The sequence below is a fragment of the Camellia sinensis genome, chromosome 10 (genome assembly GCF_055761805.1).
Source record: "Camellia sinensis isolate YWXY chromosome 10, ASM5576180v1, whole genome shotgun sequence".
NCBI lineage: Eukaryota > Viridiplantae > Streptophyta > Magnoliopsida > Ericales > Theaceae > Camellia > Camellia sinensis.
Window position 1 is genome coordinate 53,773,446 of NC_138970.1, and position 20,010 is coordinate 53,793,455.

The window sequence follows — 20,010 nt, forward strand, 5'->3', positions numbered from 1 at the left end:
ATTGCAGAAAGGACAGCTTGTCTGTGTACTCTTGAAGCCATAAGCAGTCCCAGATGGACATGTCTACTTGTATCTTCTTCAACTGTTTTAGCACAGCCTCCTCTTCGAATAACTTTTCTTTCTATTTCTCTAATTCCCTGTCCTTTCCGGACGCCTCTGGTTGATCTAAGTTGTGGGGGCTTGAAGTACCGCCCACTCTTGGTCATGTGGTCCACCTCCCCAAGATACCAGGTATCATCCGATTGGTTGTTCCCCCAATCTTCGTCCATGTGGACGAGACATAAGTCGTCGTACTCCCACCACATTCCGTCGGCCATCGACAAACAACTATCTGTTTCTATTACAACTGTTCTTGTGCCCACAGCACATTCTGTTTCCGTACTCACAGCACATTTAGTCCCCACAGGGGCTTTGGCCTTTCTAACTCTCTCCAGATCTTCGATACTCAAATTGTTCTGATCCTCTATACTCAAATTATTCTGATCCTAAGCAAAATTCTTAACACCGATGCTCTCCGGCGGTTGCTCCTAATTCCCGGCCATTCCAGCCATTACTAATGATATTCCAACCCTTGACTGCCCCTGGTCTGACTGAAGTTGTTCAATGGCATCTGGCTCGTCACTGAGCCACCCGGTAGCTTCTACTGACCCATCTAAATCAAACCAGTTAATAGTTACGTCCCTTGTATCCTGTTCGTTGAAGAATTGAAGGTTGGCGATATCCTCTTCCAATTCTGCTAGGTCATCTAGCCCTTGATTAGGTTCATCATCCCTAACTACACTGATCTCTACCTCCACTGGCAATTCTATCTCTGGCTTAGGTTGATCCGTTGGTGTGATATAACCGCTCGGGTTGTACTCAAATCTCACAGACCCCTCAGGCTCTGAATCCCCATTCTTCTCTGTTCCCAAAGTGATCCATGTTCTATCTTCAATGGCCACCATCACCGACTCGGGTTGGGTTTGGAAGGTGGTCATCATGCACAAATCCGTGCTTTCTGGAATAAGCACCTCCGACTTGGGTAGGTTAGAAGGGGTGATATATATGCTAGGGTCGTATGACACAACCCCAATTTGGATTAGGTTAATGCATTTGGGAGGTGGAGCTTGGTTATGTGGTGGGAGAGGGTTGGTTGTGACATTCGGTTTCTCTAGAGGCATAATCACCCTGTTGTCGATGAGGTCCTGAATGTCATGACGTAATCGAAAACATTGGTCAGTTTCGTGACCATGTTGTTGGTGGTAGGCACAGTACTTTGCCGGGTTATAAGAGAGAGGAAGCGTATTTGGCAATGGCCGCGGCTCTAGGGGCTTCAAGTGCCCTTTCTTGATCAAAACCCCCAAAGCTTTGGACAGGGGCATGTATAGTGGGATAAAGGTTCTTTGGCCTCTGGGGGCATATTTAGCTGCCTGCGAGCTACTTCCGGACAAACCGGTAAAGGGTGTAGCTGCAAGGGTTTTGGGAGGGGTGGTGGCGACCATTCCCACATTTGAAGATTTGCCAGCTGCAGCACTACATGTGCCTGCATTTGTACTGCGGTTGAATGCCCTCTTGGGCTGCTCTCTTTCAGGGTCAATCAGACCTTGTTTCATTGCATCCTCGATCTGTACCCCAATCTCATGTAGGTCTGCAAAGGTAGGGATGGGGAGAACTATCATCTTCTGCATGAGCTTGGATTGGAGGTTGTGCACAACCATCCGAATTTGATCCTTGTCAACAGGCCTGATGGTCATCATCAAGGCCTTGGCCCTCCAACGGGTTACGAAGTCGGAGAAGCTCTCCTTCGGTTCTTGCCTGGTAGTCTCGAGATCACGAGTTGTGACCTCGATCTGTGTATTATAGGAATATTGAGCTATGAAGGCCTCAGCCATCTCCTCCCAACTCCTCTTAACGGAGTCTTCCAATTTTGCGTACCAAATGGCCGCTACACCCGATAGGGTCCAGCCGAACAAAGAAAGCTTCTGCAATCTGGAAAGGCCCATCGGCCTAAGGATATCTGAAAACAACTGCAGGTGTACCATGGGATCCCCAGACCCATCAAAGCGGTCGATGTGTGGCATTTTAAACTGATCTGGCAGCGTCATGGCCGAGTTAGTATACCCATCCTTTATATTTGGAATGGATTTCACACCTTGAGACTTCCTGAAAAGCTTTTCTAGCTTGTTTACTTTTAACGCCATTGGATCTACCTCAAACTCAAACGATGAATTTGCGAGGTTGGTGGGTGTTTTAGATAGCTGGGGTAGGACTGAGGGCGGAGCTGGCCCTGTCGGAACATCCGTATTTTCTCGGACATTTGTCGTCTCCCCGAGTATTGGAACTCTAGGTGGGGGAAGAGGTGTGTGCGAAGCAGATGCTCCGGTTTGCTGCTGTAGTCTGGCAATTAAATCTGCCTGTTCGGTTACTACCTCGGCTTGATGTGCAGATACTTCTGCCTGACGGGCAGTATCCTGCTGCATGGTTTTCATACTTTCCTGGAGCTGACGCATCATTTCTTCCAAACCAGCCATATTGTCTGGATTGGACTGGACAATTGGTATATCTAACTCTGTAGTAGGAACTGAGACCTCAGCCTGACTGTTCAAAAATCACTGATCTGACAACCTCTGTACTGATACACTGCGCTTTCTTGACCTCCGCCTAGTAACCGGGGGTAAAGAAAGAAACACTTCTTGTCCGTTTATCAGATCCCTTCGACCTCTAACCTAGAGTGCTCGGGAAATATCTGCCTGGTCAGATGCAATTGTGGTAAACTACCTTGTAGAAAGATAAATAAAGCATAATAAATAAATAAACGACCAGAAAAACGAACAACATAACGACTTTAAATAAACACAACACACAGTTGATATTTGCGAGCTGAAGCACACTGTTCTCAAACACTGATCGATGTTGCCCAAATAGCCGCTCCAAAACTGAATCTAATACCCACAGATATAACTGATTCTCAAAATACTGATGCCCTCAGGCCTGATAACTAGACTTGCAAACTGATACGTGTAACTTGTAGAGACATACTCTGACAGCAAATAGCAAGCAAGTGAGAGCCAAAACACCCCTATATTGGGGTAACGTTTCCCTGTCCTATTTTGTCAGGAGCTAGGGTTTCACTATGCACACAGCGGTTTCAAACAACCTATAATCAGGTAAGCAACCTGTCCTAGTTTGGAATAGTCATTATGGGTTCCGAATATGCACTAGGTCGAATGGTCAAAAAGGGTACCCCGGTAAAAACCAGGTTTGTGTTCCCTTCGTGGCAGAGCCGGCAACCGGTCAGCCTTATGGCACGCTTCTCAAAGCGAGCCTCCGACAAACCGTTCAGGAATAACATACAGCAAACACGGTGTCCTAGGGGCACCAATGCAAATGCAATGCAAAGAAACACAAAAGTGTGAACAAAACACGATATCATAAGTTCGAGTCAAGTTCTCTATTTCCCCAGCAGAGTCGCCAGAAACTGTGGACGCGCCCCGAACGCCCCGGGGAGAATCCCGTTTCGTTCATTTGGGCTTACCACGGTTTGGACTCAAATGTCACGGTTCTGAATCTAATCTCACAATGTGCGATGTGAGACTGATAATTCACCAAAGAGTCCAAATCCGACAAATCGTTTTAGAAAACTGATTTTAATAAAGAAATGCCAAACATGGACTTCTTTGCCAAACACAGAATCGCCACCTAAATATTTTATTTTGGAGGAATTTAGGAAACCCAGACTCGTGCCTAAGGCCACATGTCCGTCATCACGAACATTGCCTCGGCTCAAGAACTTAGGTACAATTGGCGAAGGTCATTTAATGAGCACCCCCGCTCCCCGATCAAAGATCGGCCTGTACTAAGCATGATATCTTGTTTTTGAAAACACATGTGCTCGTATTCCGGTTAATTAGCTAATCTTACTATGTGATGCGCACAGCAAACAAGTATAGACTAGATCACCTAATTTGGAACCAAGAATCACATATCTGTTTGTTTGGAAAAAGGTTTGAAGTTTGCTACTCGCGAGTAGGCTAAAATGTGGATTTCAATGAATTGTCCCAATTCAAGTAATCCAACCTTCACCCATAGGCATTCAGGCAGTTAATCACGTAAGCAAATAGCCTCATGGTGAGTATTCTTTCATGGCAATATTAACACACATGCAGTAAGCTAAAGCGTAAACACTCATAGTGTACTCCGAGCCAAAACAAAGAACTAGTTAGAAATCAAATGCATGATCCTAGTTCATGTTAAAATGGCTAATGCAACACATGCAAAAATGCAATTAAGATAGGCTCGGCTATCCTAAGTATGTTATGTGAGATGCAACTTGGTACATGTATACAAATTGGAATTGAAATACAATGTAGTTAGCATGATGCGCCGAGCTCGGTGCATGCAATACAGATAAATGGATGCACGCATGCAAGCATAAGGTATGCTAAATGAAATATGCCCTAAAACTAACCATCCTAAGCGGTCAAGTAAATGGGAGAAAGAAATGGGGGTTGGAAGACATACATCACCCACACGCACGCTTATTACAACAATTGGCCCTCTCGAGGGAGAGACCGAATAAGGAGCTAACTAGCTAATCTAAGCTAATTAAACTAATTATTCCAGAACAAATTGAATAGCTAACGCATTAACTATTAAAGGTACAGACCAAAGAAAAACCTAGCTATCTAAGCATGGCAGCTAAGGAAAGTAATAAATCCGGAGCCTCAGAGGTAAAGGAATGCATGCATGTTCGGTCGCCTCGTTCGAAAATCCAATGCGATGCCCCGATTTGCCTCTGTTTTCATTTGTTTTCAGAAACTTGCACCAAGCTCCAGAAATATGAAAATCCACCTTGGGAATCCAGTGGGAGGGTGGCCGACCACTTTTGGTCTCTCCAGACCCCTGTCGACCACTTTTTGTTGTTGAAAACCAATAAAAGTGGTCGGCTATCTACTTTTTCTGGCTAGTCGACCAGTTGTTGCTGCCAGACTCCAGTTTTCCTTGAAGACCCTCTTTATAGCTGTAACTCTAGCAGTCTTTTTGAACTTAAACTAGTCTAAGAACACCAAAAACAATCTCAAAGAGCCTCAGCAACACAAGCAAGGTGTTTAAGTGTGTGTTTGTGCACAAAACTAAGACAAATCTACACTTTTGAGTACAAAAATGAAGCGAACAAGGCAATATAGATACAACACTATATCTATCCTCTTCCCTCAGATTTTCTGAACCTAGAGGAGGGAGGAAGAGCTTCTCTCTTATAGAAAAGGAAAGAAAAAGCTTCTAGGAGAAGCTAAGCACCAAGGCAATCCCTCCATACACGTGTATAGAGGATGAGTCTAATGTTCTCCAACTGTGCCAGCTGGAGAAAAATATCTCCAAAAAGGTGCCAAAAAGCAGCCACCAGTTGAAGTGGTCGGCCTGCTAGTTTAAGTGGCCGGCCGACCATTTTAGGTGGTCAAACAGAACAAAAATTGGTCAGCCATTGGTGGGATAGATCAACACACTAAATGCAAGGTGGTGGTGTGGTGGCCGATCAGAAAAGATGGTCCAAAGACCAAGAAAGCTAGTTATCTGACAAGAAAACTAGCTGAAAAAAGGAAAAGTGGTCGGCCAGGAGGAATACTGGTCTCCCACACTTGTACCACCTTCCAAACAAGGAAAACAAGATTTGTACCAAAAACAAACTAAAGCGGATGCAAGATGAGAAATCGGGAGGCAAAGCACGCGGCCGAAAGCCCCGAAAACTAGCTGACGAGCACCAAAAGTGGTATGCAACCACAAAAGTGGTCTCCCGGACCACAGTGTTCCTCTAGGCAGAGGCAACAAGGTGTGGTTCAAAAACCACGCCAAACGGAGAATGTTAAGCGGTCCTGAGACAAGGCACGCGACCAAAGGCTCCAAAAACTGAAAACTAGTCTCCAAACGGAAAAAGTGGCCTACGACCACGAAAAGTAGTCTATGACCACAGAGAGATGGTCTACAAGACCATTCCCTCCCTCTGGGAAGGGAAAATAAGACTTGGTCCGCAAACCGAGCCAAAGCACAAAGAGTTCAGAGGCCCGGAGGCAAGGCTCTCAGCCAAAACTCCGAAACCTCAGAACGAGCACAACATGCACCATCACCGAGCGCTCAATCGATGACGTCTGAGTCTTATGGTCGGTAAAAAATGGGGTGTCTACACATCTATTTCTGAAATTTATGTTTGTTTCATGAACCCCATAAGTTGTTTTAACAATTACAACCTTCAAGGCTCTCATATTAGCTGCTACTTTAACATGACTTTTACAAGGAAGGGCTACAGGCCAAAACATTTTTGTGGCATCCAGGGGTTAACTATATGGAGTAGTTTCCAGTTCTAACCAATAAGAAATATACAACTTTGCAGCAGCTTCTAAGTCTTCCACTGAGCACTAATATAAATTGAAGGAATAAAATTGCAGCAACAAGAAAAAAAAATAAAAAAAATAAACCAACCATTTCAAGCATTAAGAACAATAAGAGAGTGAAAGATGAACAAACTGAGTTTTAATGAAAGTGTTCACTCCAATGAATTTAAAACCTGAAGAAGGAGCCTTCAAACCCTCCCTGAACATTGCTATATTTCGGCATTTGATTTTAGGATGAAGTTCTGAAAAACAATCCTAAGTGTATACCCAAAATAAAAGAAGCCCAAAAAGAAGTAGAAGAGGACTCAACTATATTCCTTTTGTATCCGTCATGAAGAAGTCGTTCCTGCATGTGAAATTCTAAGATGAGATAACACATACGTATCTAAAAATAGTGATATAAGCAAACTAATATTCACCAAGGTTAAGCAGCGCTTACAGCCTACTCTTTGAAAGACTTGAAAATCATTTGCAATGGACGAAACAAAGTAGGCATTGTAAATAGTTCAAAAATAAACAAGCACATAGGTGTAAGTAATTCATAAACCTTTTAAGTCCTTGAATAACTACTATAAAAGTTGACGACTAAAGTATATATATTTAGAGAGATCGCTCTCAATTCCCCAGAGAGAATTTGGATCCCAATTGTCTGCCAATAATCATACTTCAACTTCAAGTGACTGATACAGGTCATCACATCACAAAGATAAGGATCTTACAGAAGTGACTCCCAAGTGGCATTAGCAGAGACCAGCCATGGTTTTAATCAAAGGATGATAGACAAATCTTTGTGAAAAGTGCAAGTCCTACTCCTAACAGAGCTACTTATATGCTCTGCTCAAGTGACCTCCATCTGGGCTCATTTCTATGCTGAGAGAAATTGCAAATTATTTATCTTCCTTTGTCACCACAATGGTAACTGCTAGGTTTTTCTTCTATTCTACATCATTTGCTCCCAAGTATTATACAAGCAAAACTGAGAATTTACAATAAAGATGTTTCAACATTAGATGAATATTAGTACTACCACTTTGAGTCTAGTTTCTCACTCGTTTACAAGCTTGAACATGAAGCTGATAAGGTCAAAACAATCATAGATTTGAGAACAAAAAAGAGAAAACTAAATCAAAAATTAAAATTTCTTATAATTCCAAATACAAAATCTCTTATTATTCTATATAGAATGCATTTCCAATTGTTTTGATCATGTAGTTAAATCAAAACTAAATAAAAAAATTCACTAGGGCTCACTATTGCTTAAAATTTCACTAAATGTGTAGAAACATAATCTGTAACAACAAGATCACTACAACTCTTCTATAATTCTGTTGATTAATTAAATAAGAAGGGTAGAGTTTTAAAAAATTTACACCTATGATTAGTAATTTTTTAGAAGATAAAGCCACAAACAAATACCTAAAAATAAAGTATATAGCATAGATTTGAGCCACATCAGAGTTTAGGATGTGGTCGACCGAGTTTCTTCCTTCTAACATTTCTATATCTAATTTGTAGGTCATTCGAGCTTCCTTTATTCAATATTAGTTGTGGAACAAGCATGAAGGATAATAGCCATGTTCAACAAGCATGAAAGATCTGATAGGATCGTTTCAAATCAAATATCAAAACCATTCACAGGATTTCACAGGTGATTAAGGCCGAATTGTACATCATTGAGGCCGTTAATTAGGATCTCTTAACTTCACTTGCCTGTCAAGCTGTATACTTTATGTGTGTTGAATGTCAATCAAGTTGTACATAGTCGAAGCATAAAATGGGCAAAAAGACAGAATTTTGAGAGAGTTGACTTTCCCGCACGTGCGTTGACTTTTTTTGGGAAAACGTGTCCGATGTTTTAAACCTGTTTGGAAGACATCAGAAGTATAAAGACGCAAGAAAAAGGCTGTGTTAGGGTTCTGAAATTATTTCTAGCAAAGAGAGAGAGGCTAGGGTTTGGAAAGAAAGGAACTTTAAGCTTCAAGCATGTCTCCCATGGTGGCTTGTTCTCCATCTACCTCCTTCCACTCCTCCATGAGTGGCTAGCTCCTTTTCTAGGGTTTTGATGAAACCCTAGCCATGTAATCAGTTTTTTTTTTTTTTTTTTTTTTTTCAATTATGTAAAGGTTTGAACAAATGTATGGTGTTTTAGAAGTTTTATATATACACTTTCCATTATTTCTTCAAGTATTCAGCTTTCTGTGATTGTTGAATGTTTTCCATACAAGATTTTTCTATTCTTTCACATTTAAGGTATGAGACGAATCATACTATGAGGGACGAGTCGTGTCACTACCCTAGTTTAGAGTGAACGATTCGTACTACTTGAGATGGTTTGTGCTCGTACATTGAACGTGATGATTTTCTTGTTAAATGCTTTGAACTTGTAGTTGCAAATCATTATTCCGTTCAAACCATAACATAATTGATTTCAATTGGAAACCCTAATTACGTGACTAGTGGTGGACTTTTTGCCTTAGGTTTTTCCCCAATTCAGTAAATCCACTTTCAGTTATAATTGATAATTTAATTATTTAGTTTTATTTATTTGTTATTAAATTAGGTTATGATCAATCATTTTTTTCATCAAAATTAATTTAGGAATTTATCAATTAAATTAGTTTAATTTCACAATTGTCCCTGTGGATCGATACCTAGACTTGTCGTTATTCTAAAAGAATTTGGGGTTGTTTAGTGTTTAAATTTGGTGTGCTCAACGACCAACCAAATTTTGGCGCCGTTGCCAGGGACTTTTGGTGAAATTAGTTAATTTAAAGTTACATTCTTATTTTAATTTTTAGTTTAGGATTTTATGCTTTCCTGTGGTTAAGTGTGCAGAGCGTTTGAAATTGGAGCTATCGCCGAAGTGCAAGCGGAGCGCAACCGAGCTTTAAAAATTAAAAAAAAAAACCGCAACACTAAAGTGCGTAAACAGAAGCAAACACTCGCAAGCAAAGCACCAAAGTGCTAAAAAGAAAGACGAAGCTCAATTAGAGGTTAGAGACAACGTCTACACGTCAAGCACCCGCAAGACGAGTAAAGCTTTTTCATTAAAACGCTATGAGTATTTCTCCCTTTGGTATTTTGCTTCCAGACCTTAGTGCACAGAGTCGGAACTTTTTGTGTGTGTGTGGGTAGTGTATGCACGGGCGCCGTTCTTGTCGCCCTGAATTGTGGAGTTTAGACCTTGAACTAGAAAGGACTCTTAGGAGACTTAGGGCCTCTGCTCGTGTTCCTAGGCTTGAGTATTCATATTCATACATTGAGCCATTAGAGATGGCAAATCCAGATGTCCTGAAGGTGCCTAACTGGATCCTTAAGGATTATTTCACACCCACTGCATATACATCACCATCATGCATCCAATTACCCAACACCACTGCTGCTCATTATGAGATTAAGTACAGAACCATACAAATGCTTCCATCATTCCATGAACTAACTCATGATGATCCTTACAAACGTTTGAATGAATTTCTGGAAATTTGCTCGACAGTGAGGATCCAGAATTTCACAAATGAGGCCTTAATGTTATGATTGTTTCCATTCTCATTAAAGGATAAAGCCAAACACTGGCTAAATTCCTTACCTGCCAATTCAATCACAACTTGGGACCAATTACAGCAACGGTTCTTGGAGAACTACTTTCCCATAGGTAAAACCAACCAACTTAGGTGAGCCATCACAAACTTTGCTCAAATGGATGGCGAGCAATTCCATGAGACGTGGGAAAGACTTCGAGACCTTCTCCAATAGTCTCCCCACCACCAAGTGCCTGATTGGCAACTTGTTCAAACATTTTATTATGGCTTAACTGAGCCGCACCACTAAATGGTGGACTCATCTTGTGGTGGGACATTCATGTCCAAAAATGATGCCGAGGCATGGCAATTGTTTAAGAACCTAAGTGATAATTCCCTTCACCATGCCCCCACAGCCCGGTACGTCCGGCAACCAGTAGTTGGAGCCCCGAAAACAAGGGGCATTTATGAGGTCGGGCAAAACCTAGAGTTAGCCCAACAAGTAGAGGCACTGTCCCACAAAATGGACCAATTATTAGCTGCGGGACATGCCCCTACCTAGCAAGATCAGCCTCAATTTCACAAGGCATGTGTTATTTGTGTGAGCCCTGCTCATGACTTGAGTGAGTGCCCTTCGGCATCACAATTTCTGGAGTTAGTTCAAGAGCATGTGAATGCGGCTCAAGGATTCTCCAACCCGGGTAATGATCCTTACTCCAACACATACAATCCGGGATGGAGAAATCACCTTAATTTTTCATGGAGACCCCTTTCACAAGGCACTTCTTAACAGGATTGATTTCAACAACCAAATCGACATTGCACTATCAGTTCAACTTGAGAGAGAGAGAGAGAGAGTGTGTGTGTGTGTGGAGCTCACCGATCTAAATCGCTGAGATGAACTTTGATTTTGATTTTGAGAGAGAACTTCGAAATGGTTGAATCACGGATCTGAAATGATCTAAACTTCTATTTCGAGAGAGAACTTCGAACTTTGAAATGATCTGAATCACTGATCTGAAATGATCTGAACTTCGATTTCGAGAGAGAACTTCGAACTTCGAAAAGATTTGAATCACCGATCTATTTCCCTGAGACCGATCTGAATCTATGAATCTAATTAGGGTTTAGACAGCAGTGAGAGAGTGAGAGTGGAGCGCACCAATCTGAATCAATTTTGAGATCAACTTCGATTTTGAGACAGTGGAGTTCGAAATGGCTCTGAGATATTAATGGGGTTTAGACAACAGAGAGAGAGAGAGGAGAGGGAGACATTTGGAGATTCAAAAAAAGGGTAAAAAGAGGAAGTGAGGGAGGGAGTGAGAGATAATCCATTTGAAGGCATTTATAAACGTCTTCTATTGATGAAACGACTCCATTTTACTTAAAGAAAAATGCGACGTTTATAAAATGTCATTAAATATTATAAACAGTGGCATTTTAAAAAATGCTGTTAAAAATACGCTACTACAACCCATATTTCCTGTAGTGCAATGACCAGGCACCACAAAGACAATGCTGTGAGATCATCAATAGTGCTAGAAATGGGGTGGGCGGTGTTGTACAAGTCAGGATTGGAGGATATAATCACTCAGAATCTGTAACACCGCCATAGAAGATTCAAATGTGCTTTGCGCATATGAAAAGAATTTTACAAAATGAGATACAAAAGTGAGCTAAAATGTTTGTATTTATAATTACGAACGTTTTATTTCACATTTGTATATTTTGTACTTTCTGTACATGTAAATTTTTTTTCAAAAGATTATACCTAATGTAAAAACCCAAAAAGAAAAAAAAATTGAAAAATGATGGGTTGACCTCTTAACTTTCAAAGTCGAAGGATTCATGATTAGAATTGTGAAGAATTATTTCGGAATTAAGAGAATGATTGGTATACATGCTGCATGCTACCCCACTTCTCTCCTTGGTTTTTTTTTATTAGCAAAAAAAAAAACTTTATTGATGACAAAATCATACAATTACATATTAGATGTACATTTATAAAGGAGTGGAGGAGCAGAACGCATCATAGCTAACTAACCCATTCCCAACTAGGATGACACCGAGTAGAGAGCTAAATCATCTGCAAGCTCAACTACAAAGGGATGGTGAAAAACCAGGCCTAGCAAGAAAAGAAAGCCCCCCCAGAAAATCAACCCTAATTTGCCAAGAAAATCAACCCCAGCGACAACCTTACACCACATCATTCAGTCCTTTATACATAATCCAACCTGCTGCAAGTGATACACAATATCATTTACTGAGTAAATAAAAGAGGGGTTAGAATTTCTGACCCAAAATGCAACCCTGAGTTTAATAGAATCACACAACTTTCAAAGTCCATCGGGGAGCCCTGAAAGATGCTTTCATTCCTCTGCTTCCAAATAGACCAGAGCATTGCCAATGGTATGACCTTCCATATGGCTAACTCTTTTTTTTTAGTTTAAACCCAGCCCACCACTATAATAGACCAGAAACTGATTCAGGCATTGCCCACGAAACACCCCACCACTTGATAATATTGGATCAAATCCTCCAAATAAATGGGCATAATAGCAGCACATGATTTACGTCTTCCACTTCAGTGTTGTAGAAAATACAATTTACATCTGAATCATTAGTGAGGACACAAATTCTTAGAAGATAACTGGCTGTCTTGATCCTCGACTTCCATGCTAACCATCCAAAAAACTGCACCTTTGATAGAGCCACATTCTTCCATATGAACCTTGTTAAGTTGCTAATAGATTTAGAAGATAATTCACTCTACTTATAGGTAGAAGCAACATTAAACACACCAGACTTATTTGCAGTCCATTTTAATCTGTCCACCATTCCTTCCCTAAGAACAAGTGCATTAAGAAGTAGTACTCTTAGTCTCCTCAATTCTTCTAATTCCCACTAAAACAAGGCTCGCCTGAAAACCAGCTCCCGCTTTTCATTCCTATTTCTCCTACTACTGACCACATGCACTGATTCAGCTTTGTCAAGGGACACAGAATATAGTCTTGGAAATTCATCTTTTAGACATACATTGCCAACCTAATTGTGAAGCCAAAACTTTGCTTTCCTCCCATCACCAATAATAAGGGATATGTTATTTTTGAAAAATTCCACCAACTGAGGACAAGATCCAGCAATCCCCAATATATCTCTCCGGACCATAGACACTTTTGTACCTTCAACAGGTAGTGGCCACCAACCCCCTCCAACCTCTCTATATTTGCTGCAAATCACTTGTTTCTAGAGAGCATTATTTTCAATCCCAAATCTCCACCACCACTTCAAAAGAAGACAATCATTCATGTGCCTCACTTTCCTTATTCCTAAACCTCCATTACTTATACTTTGTGTTATTTACCCCATTTGACTAGATGAATTTTTCTTCTTAGTGCATCACCTCCCCATAAAAATCTGGACTGAATTTTATCAATCTCCTTTGCAACCCCTTCAAGCTTCTTGAACAAAGATAGGTAATAGATAAGAAGGATGATAACACAGACTTTATCATTGTTATCCTACCAGCAAAAGATAAGAACCTCATTTTCCAAGAAGCCAACTTCTGTTTAAATTTATCAATTATTGGTTTCCAGGTCCTTTTTCTCCTTGGATTATCTCCCAAGGGCATACCCAAATATTTCAATGGCAAACTTTGATGTAAACAATTCAAACTGGCAGCAAATTCTTTAGATAGCTCATCATTAATCTGAATCCCACAAACCACGCTCTTATGATAATTGATCCTCAGCACAGACAATATTTCAAAACACCTCAAGATCCTTTTACAGTAAATACCTCATCCCTTTCTGCTTCACAAAATAATATTGTGTCATCTGCAAACTACAAATGAGTAATGTTTATATCTTGTGAACCAACAACTGCCCCTTTAATCAAACCCATTTGCCTAGCTCTAGTCAGCAAGATGTTTAAACCCTTACCCACAATATTAAATAGAAAAGGTGACAATGGATCACCTTGTCTAAGCCCTCTCTGTGGACTAAATTCAGATGCCGGTGATCCATTAACCAAAATGGATATTTTGGTTGATGAGACACATTCTTTCATCCAATTAATCCATTTGGAACCCCAAAATTTGAAAGCATAGAGAAGATAAACTCCCAATTAATTGAATTGTATGCTTTCTCAAAATCAAGCTTTAACACAATACCTTTCTTTTGATTCTTGTTCCAACTATCAACAATTTCATTAGCAATCAACACTCCATGCAAAATACTTCTTCCCCCCTATAAAAGCTTATTGAGATTCACTAATAATCCTTGGCAGTATGTGTTTGATTCTATTTTATAATACCTTTGCAAGAACTTTGTAAAGTGAACCTATGAGACTAATAGGTTTGTACTCACTGAGGTAAGAAGGATTATCATTTTTAGGAATCAAAGCAACAAAGGAGCCATTATTTCCATGCACCAATTTAGAGTTGTGATAAAACTCCCTCATGAACTGAATCACATCCCCTTTTATTGATTGCCAGCTGTCACGACCCAAACCCGCCCCTATGGGTTTAGCACCGTAACCGACCAATAATCTGAGATTACCGAAGGCCTACTTAACAGTAATACAGTAAAACAGAGTACAGGGGCCTGGCGGAAGCCAATACAGTAAATAAGCAATGTCCAATGAGCTATGACAGTCTGCATGCCAAAAAGACTTTCATTCAAATATATACAGTCGGACAAAACAGTATGTACATATATACAATCACTCAGTTCAGGGACCTAATCCCTATTAAACAGTACAGTACAGTAAACAAAATGGTTACAGAGACAGAAGGGGGAACTAAAACACCCCTAAGCCATAACTTGACAGGCTCGGGACCTCGCAGTGAGGCACAGTGGTTGGCTTGACAAAACTGGAGCTTACCCCGACGCTTCTAACCACAGTTTGGTGCCTGTACACCTACATATATATATGAGCAGTGAGCTAAAGCCCAGTGAATAACATAATACGTAAAGAGGTTAAGAATGAATGCCCTTTTAGTATTGAAAACAGTCAGTTGATTCAGTATATCAGTCATTCAGTCATAACAGACATATGTGGTATATCCATTAGCATAACAGTATAGTAAACAGTAGGTCTTAAAAGACCGAACAGTAAATGATGGCCATCAATCAGTAACAGTAGTGGTTCCAACAAGGGAACCGACAGAGATCTCTGTAACAGTAACAGTAAACAGTAGCTGCTAAGGATGCCACAATACAGTTCAAAATATAGGACATACATTCATTCAATTAACATTATCAGTTCAGAAAGCAGTACAGTTCAATTGTTCAGAAGATAATCATTTTGAACATATCTTTACACAGTTGTTACTCACAGAGTTCTGGGCTACAGTAAAGCTAGAGCGCATCCCCAGTCACCAACCCTACACAGTTTACAGATTGAACACACACTAAGCTACACAGTAGGGAAAGATAATAGCTTAAACCCTAATTTGCCTCGGTGTGGTTCTACATCTATATCCTCATTAAGATGCCTTAAACTAGGCCTAATAATGCCTAGGATGAGATGAGGATGCAAAGATGCACTTTAAAAACATTTTCAGAATTTTCAGAAAACAGGGGGTCACGCTCGAGCGCAGGTTACTCCGCTCGAGCGGACACGCAGACAAAGGTTTCCGCTCGAGCGCATACTCAACCGCTCGAGCGTACTGCAAAACAGTCAAAAGTGCTGGATAGGTGAAAATCACACTTGATTGGCAGCTCGACACCCGCTCGAGCATGAGACACAACGTCCCGCTCGAGCGTCAATTATTCCGCTCGAGTGGACATCAAAACAGTGCAAAGTATTGGGAGCACGAATTTCACGCTCGAGCATCAGTCACCCCGCTCGAGCGTGAGTCCAAATTCTAGAAATTCCGGATTCGAACCTCTAGCTCAAAACCAAGTTTTAAAACATAAATTTCGATCCTCTTGGGCCAATTTTCCAAAAAACATCCCAAAACTCATAGTTTAACATGATTCTAAAGCTCAATTATAAAATCAAAGCCCAAGGGTGTTTCAAACAACTCAATTTCAAACCAATTTTCAAGAATATGCAAAACATGCAAACATGCATGAACTTAAATCATTTCAAAGCTTTAAATACAAGCTCAAATGAGCTAACTCTTACAAAAACATGATGAAACCGTGGACTATCACACTATTATGAATATGCATGCACCAATTGCCATGAAATCAACATCAAAATGCAAGGATAAACACATGCATGCATGATACAAGCTTTAATCCAACACTACAAGACCAATTCTTGACTTAGCTCATTAAACTATCATGATCCATGCTAGATAGAGCTTAAATATACAATTTAGAGAATGAAATTCATACCTAGGTTCCTCAATGACAAGTCTAGAGGTTCAATTTGCCAATTTACTCTTCAATTCCTCAAGTTCTCTAGCCAAACTCTCAAGAACAACTCAACTCTCTCTCACTCTCTATCTTGGTCGGTTGTAGGCAACAAACAAAAGCTGATGGGAGTGTTTTGATCAAGTGTACAAAGGCTCTAATATGTTTAGCCTACATGACCCACTAACAATGGCATTATGGTGATTAAGTCAAACTATGCAATTATAAATATTTAGTCTAGTTTAATCATACCAAATCAATTTTCAATTAAATATACCATAAAATCATATAAATTCCAATGATCTCAAAACATCAATCAATTTCAGATTCGGCCACCGATAAGGCCTTCAATTCGCAATTTAAACACAAAGGCATGAACAGATAATCAAATAGTCAACAGATAGACATACAATTAAACAGATATACTTAATCAATTCAGTTCCAGATTTCAGTCGATCAGTTCAGTGCTTCAATCAATTCAGTTACCAATCATAATCGGTCTCAGTTTAGCAGTAATCGGTGGTTAATCGGTAAACAGTGACGAGGGTTGTTACACCAGCACTTCTGAATTATCATCAAGTTGAAACTATCAGGACCTAGAACCTTATTCCCGTCACAATTTTTAACTGCCGCTGCCACTTCTGATTCTGAAAACTGAGCTTCTAATTCAGCTCTAACCTCATCTCCCCCAATGGATTTAAAAGGACCTTGACCTGTTGAACCATGATTCAGAAAAAAGTTTCCTGTAATGTTACAGAACTTCAGCCATTATTTCATTTGGATCTTCCTTGATAACCCCATTAAATGTAATTGAACATAATGCATTCCTATTATTTCTGGATGCAGCCATCACATGGATGAATTTTGTGTTTTTATCCTGTTTCAAGACTTAGTTAATTCTAGACTTCTACAACCAAACCCATTTCACCATTTTACTCAGTGGCCATGCTTCTTCTTTTGCCTCCCTTCTTCTATTTAATTCTGCTTCAGACAATGACATTTCTTCAGCTGCCAAATCAATCACATGTAATTCCCCCTCAAGAAGCTTGAGTTTATAATCCACATTTCCAAAATCTTCTTTATTCCATTGTTTAAGTGCTAATCCAAGTGATTATAGTTTCCTTACGCACTGAAAGCCAGCACACCCTTCTACATTAGTTTCATTCCAAATTTTCTCCACAAAGGTTTTGAACTGAGGATAAAGGGTCCAGGCATTCAAGAATCTGAAAGCCTTCAGACCCCAATCCCTCTCATCTTCCATGAGCAGGATAAGGCACTGATTAGAAAGCCTTCTTGGTAAACCCCATAATTTAAAATTGAACTTCTGTAACCATTCTGAACTAAGCAAAAACCTGTCAATCCTACTCTATTTTTCTCCTTCTTGAGAGTTACACCAAATAAATTTCCTTCCCAATATGGTATATCACACACTTAAAGATTTTCAATTAGTTCAATGAAATCACTCATACCTCTGTCTCTTCTAGAACAACCCTTCGTCTCAAATATATTCCTAACTGCCTTGAAATCACCTCCCAAACACCAAGGTTTTTCATTTGCTGACTTCAGTCTATTCAATATACCTTATACCCTTCTTCTTCTAGTATCACCATTTGGACCATATACCTTAATAGTTACACATTCAAAGCTACAATAAAGAGTATCTGACAAAATGATATAATTCCTATTGCAGCAACAGTCCACAAGTTGAAAAACATGTGGATTTCAGATGCAAAGTAATCCACCAGCTGCTCCATCTGAATCTACTGCCATGAATTCCATCTTCTCTTCGAGCTAACATGATCTGACAAACTCTTCATCTAGTGATGGCCTCTTTGTTTCTTGAAGTAACACCATATCTACCTTCCTTTCAAAGAATAGTGTTTTGAATTTTCTTGTTTTAATAGGCTTACCAAGCCCTCTTATATTCCATGATAATAACTTCATTGAAAACCAATTTGTTCTCCCAGCTACCAATTAATCCAAATCAATACCAATTTGTTCTCCCAGCTACCAATTAATCCAAATCAATTTGCATTACCACCCATTTTCACCATTTTTTCCTTATCATAAGACTCCAGCTCCAGCAGCTTACTGATCACTTCTTCCTCATTGCCATTACATTTCAACCCAAGGACATGCCCTAATTGGAGTGATGTTTTTGCCTCATTGAGTACTAGCTATCCACTTCCAGCTTTGCTTGCCATTGATAAAGAAATTGCTGCAATAGTCGACCGAAACACAGCTTCTTTCTTCAAGTTCAAAGAGGATCCACCCCCAAATTGGAGGTTTCCTTTTTCTTCCCCAGAAACCTCATAGCCCTTTTTCCTTTTTCCTTCTTACTCACTACTCTTTTTGGAACTGTCATCATAGACTTGTTATTGACCACCCTGTTTTCCTCCTTTTCAATTCTTGATTGGGCTTCCTTCTTTCCTTTGTTATGAACAAGATTCTCTTTTTTGGGCTGAGACTTTGGTACACTGACCTCAGACAATCTTGGGCCCAAAATGTTTCTACCCTCATCTTAGGCCTTACCTAATAATACTCCTATATTAAGCCCAGATCTATTTCTCTTAGACCCACTTAGGCTTCTCATGAAGCCTAGAGTAACAACTTCACTATCCTCAATAATTCGTTTACCTCTATTTTGAATTTGCATAGAGTTTAGCACTGATACAGTTGACCTTCCCTTGCATGCACCCCTACTATTTGTCTTTCTCATATTGATGTTAGTCTTTTCAGCCATAGACATGTTCCTCCACCTACCTTGCCCAACTGTGTCATGATGACCTACATGTCTTGTCACATACCATGCTGGCTCCATGTCACCTCCTTTGTCCAGCTCATCTCCTTCATGGCCTGCCATATCAGCTTCATCATCAACCCTCTTACTTTCCACTTCTGACCTCTATTCTTTCCCATCGCCATTGGAGCTTTGATTGTTCCCTTTATTCTACAGATTGTAACACTTTCACTATTTGTATATCACCTCCGATATAACCACCTATTTTTCACATATTTTTACTGGGTAATTTATCCCTTTGCATCGCAAGTTGATAGTTTTATTAATGGACTCCATGCATTTTGTTGCTATCCTTACCTTTTCACTATAAAGTGATTGTATTTTGAGTGTATCATCATCTATGCCAATGACTTCCCCCCACAACTTCCCAATATTCATGAAAGTTTTGCTACTCCATAGATTTAGAGGCACACCATAGCATGTGAGCCAAACAAGCCTTTCCTGTTCAATAGATATCCCCTGTTTCCATTCATTGATTGATTCACTCCACTCATGAATCCATTCCTTCATTAGTTTTAATTTCTCTTTTATGCTTTCTACAAATTCTAAGGTCAACACTATATCTCTACCTTCTCCATCTCTAGCCCGAATGTCTCTCATACCTCTGATTTGTAGCTCCTCTTTAAAAGTTGCCACACGGCTTAGTGGCTTGAGTTTAACAATCACACTGTTATATAGCCAACCATTGCCTTCCTCAGAAGCATTAACTGTAATGCTAGTATTGGGCGCTAGCCCTTTTCCACTTACAACTTGTGCATATGACATCTCCCTTCGTACCATAACTGGAGGTCTACTAGTGTTACCAATATCTCTCTAACCAACTGGTATTCTGCTAGTGTTACCAATCTCCCTCCTTTCAACTTGTGCTTTTAGTGGCCTTTGTTGTACGTCTTGAGCTTTGCCAAAATCTGCGACTTTTACTTTCAATGCTCTGTTATCACACTAGAGTCCATGTGCTTTCT

General features: G+C 40.0%; 1 pseudogene; it reads left to right on the forward strand.

The window, feature by feature from the left end:
- LOC114305734 (uncharacterized) overlaps nt 1-11,498 on the forward strand; it is a 48,025-nt pseudogene extending 36,527 nt beyond the window's left edge.
- The last annotated feature ends 8,512 nt before the right edge of the window (nt 11,499-20,010 follow it).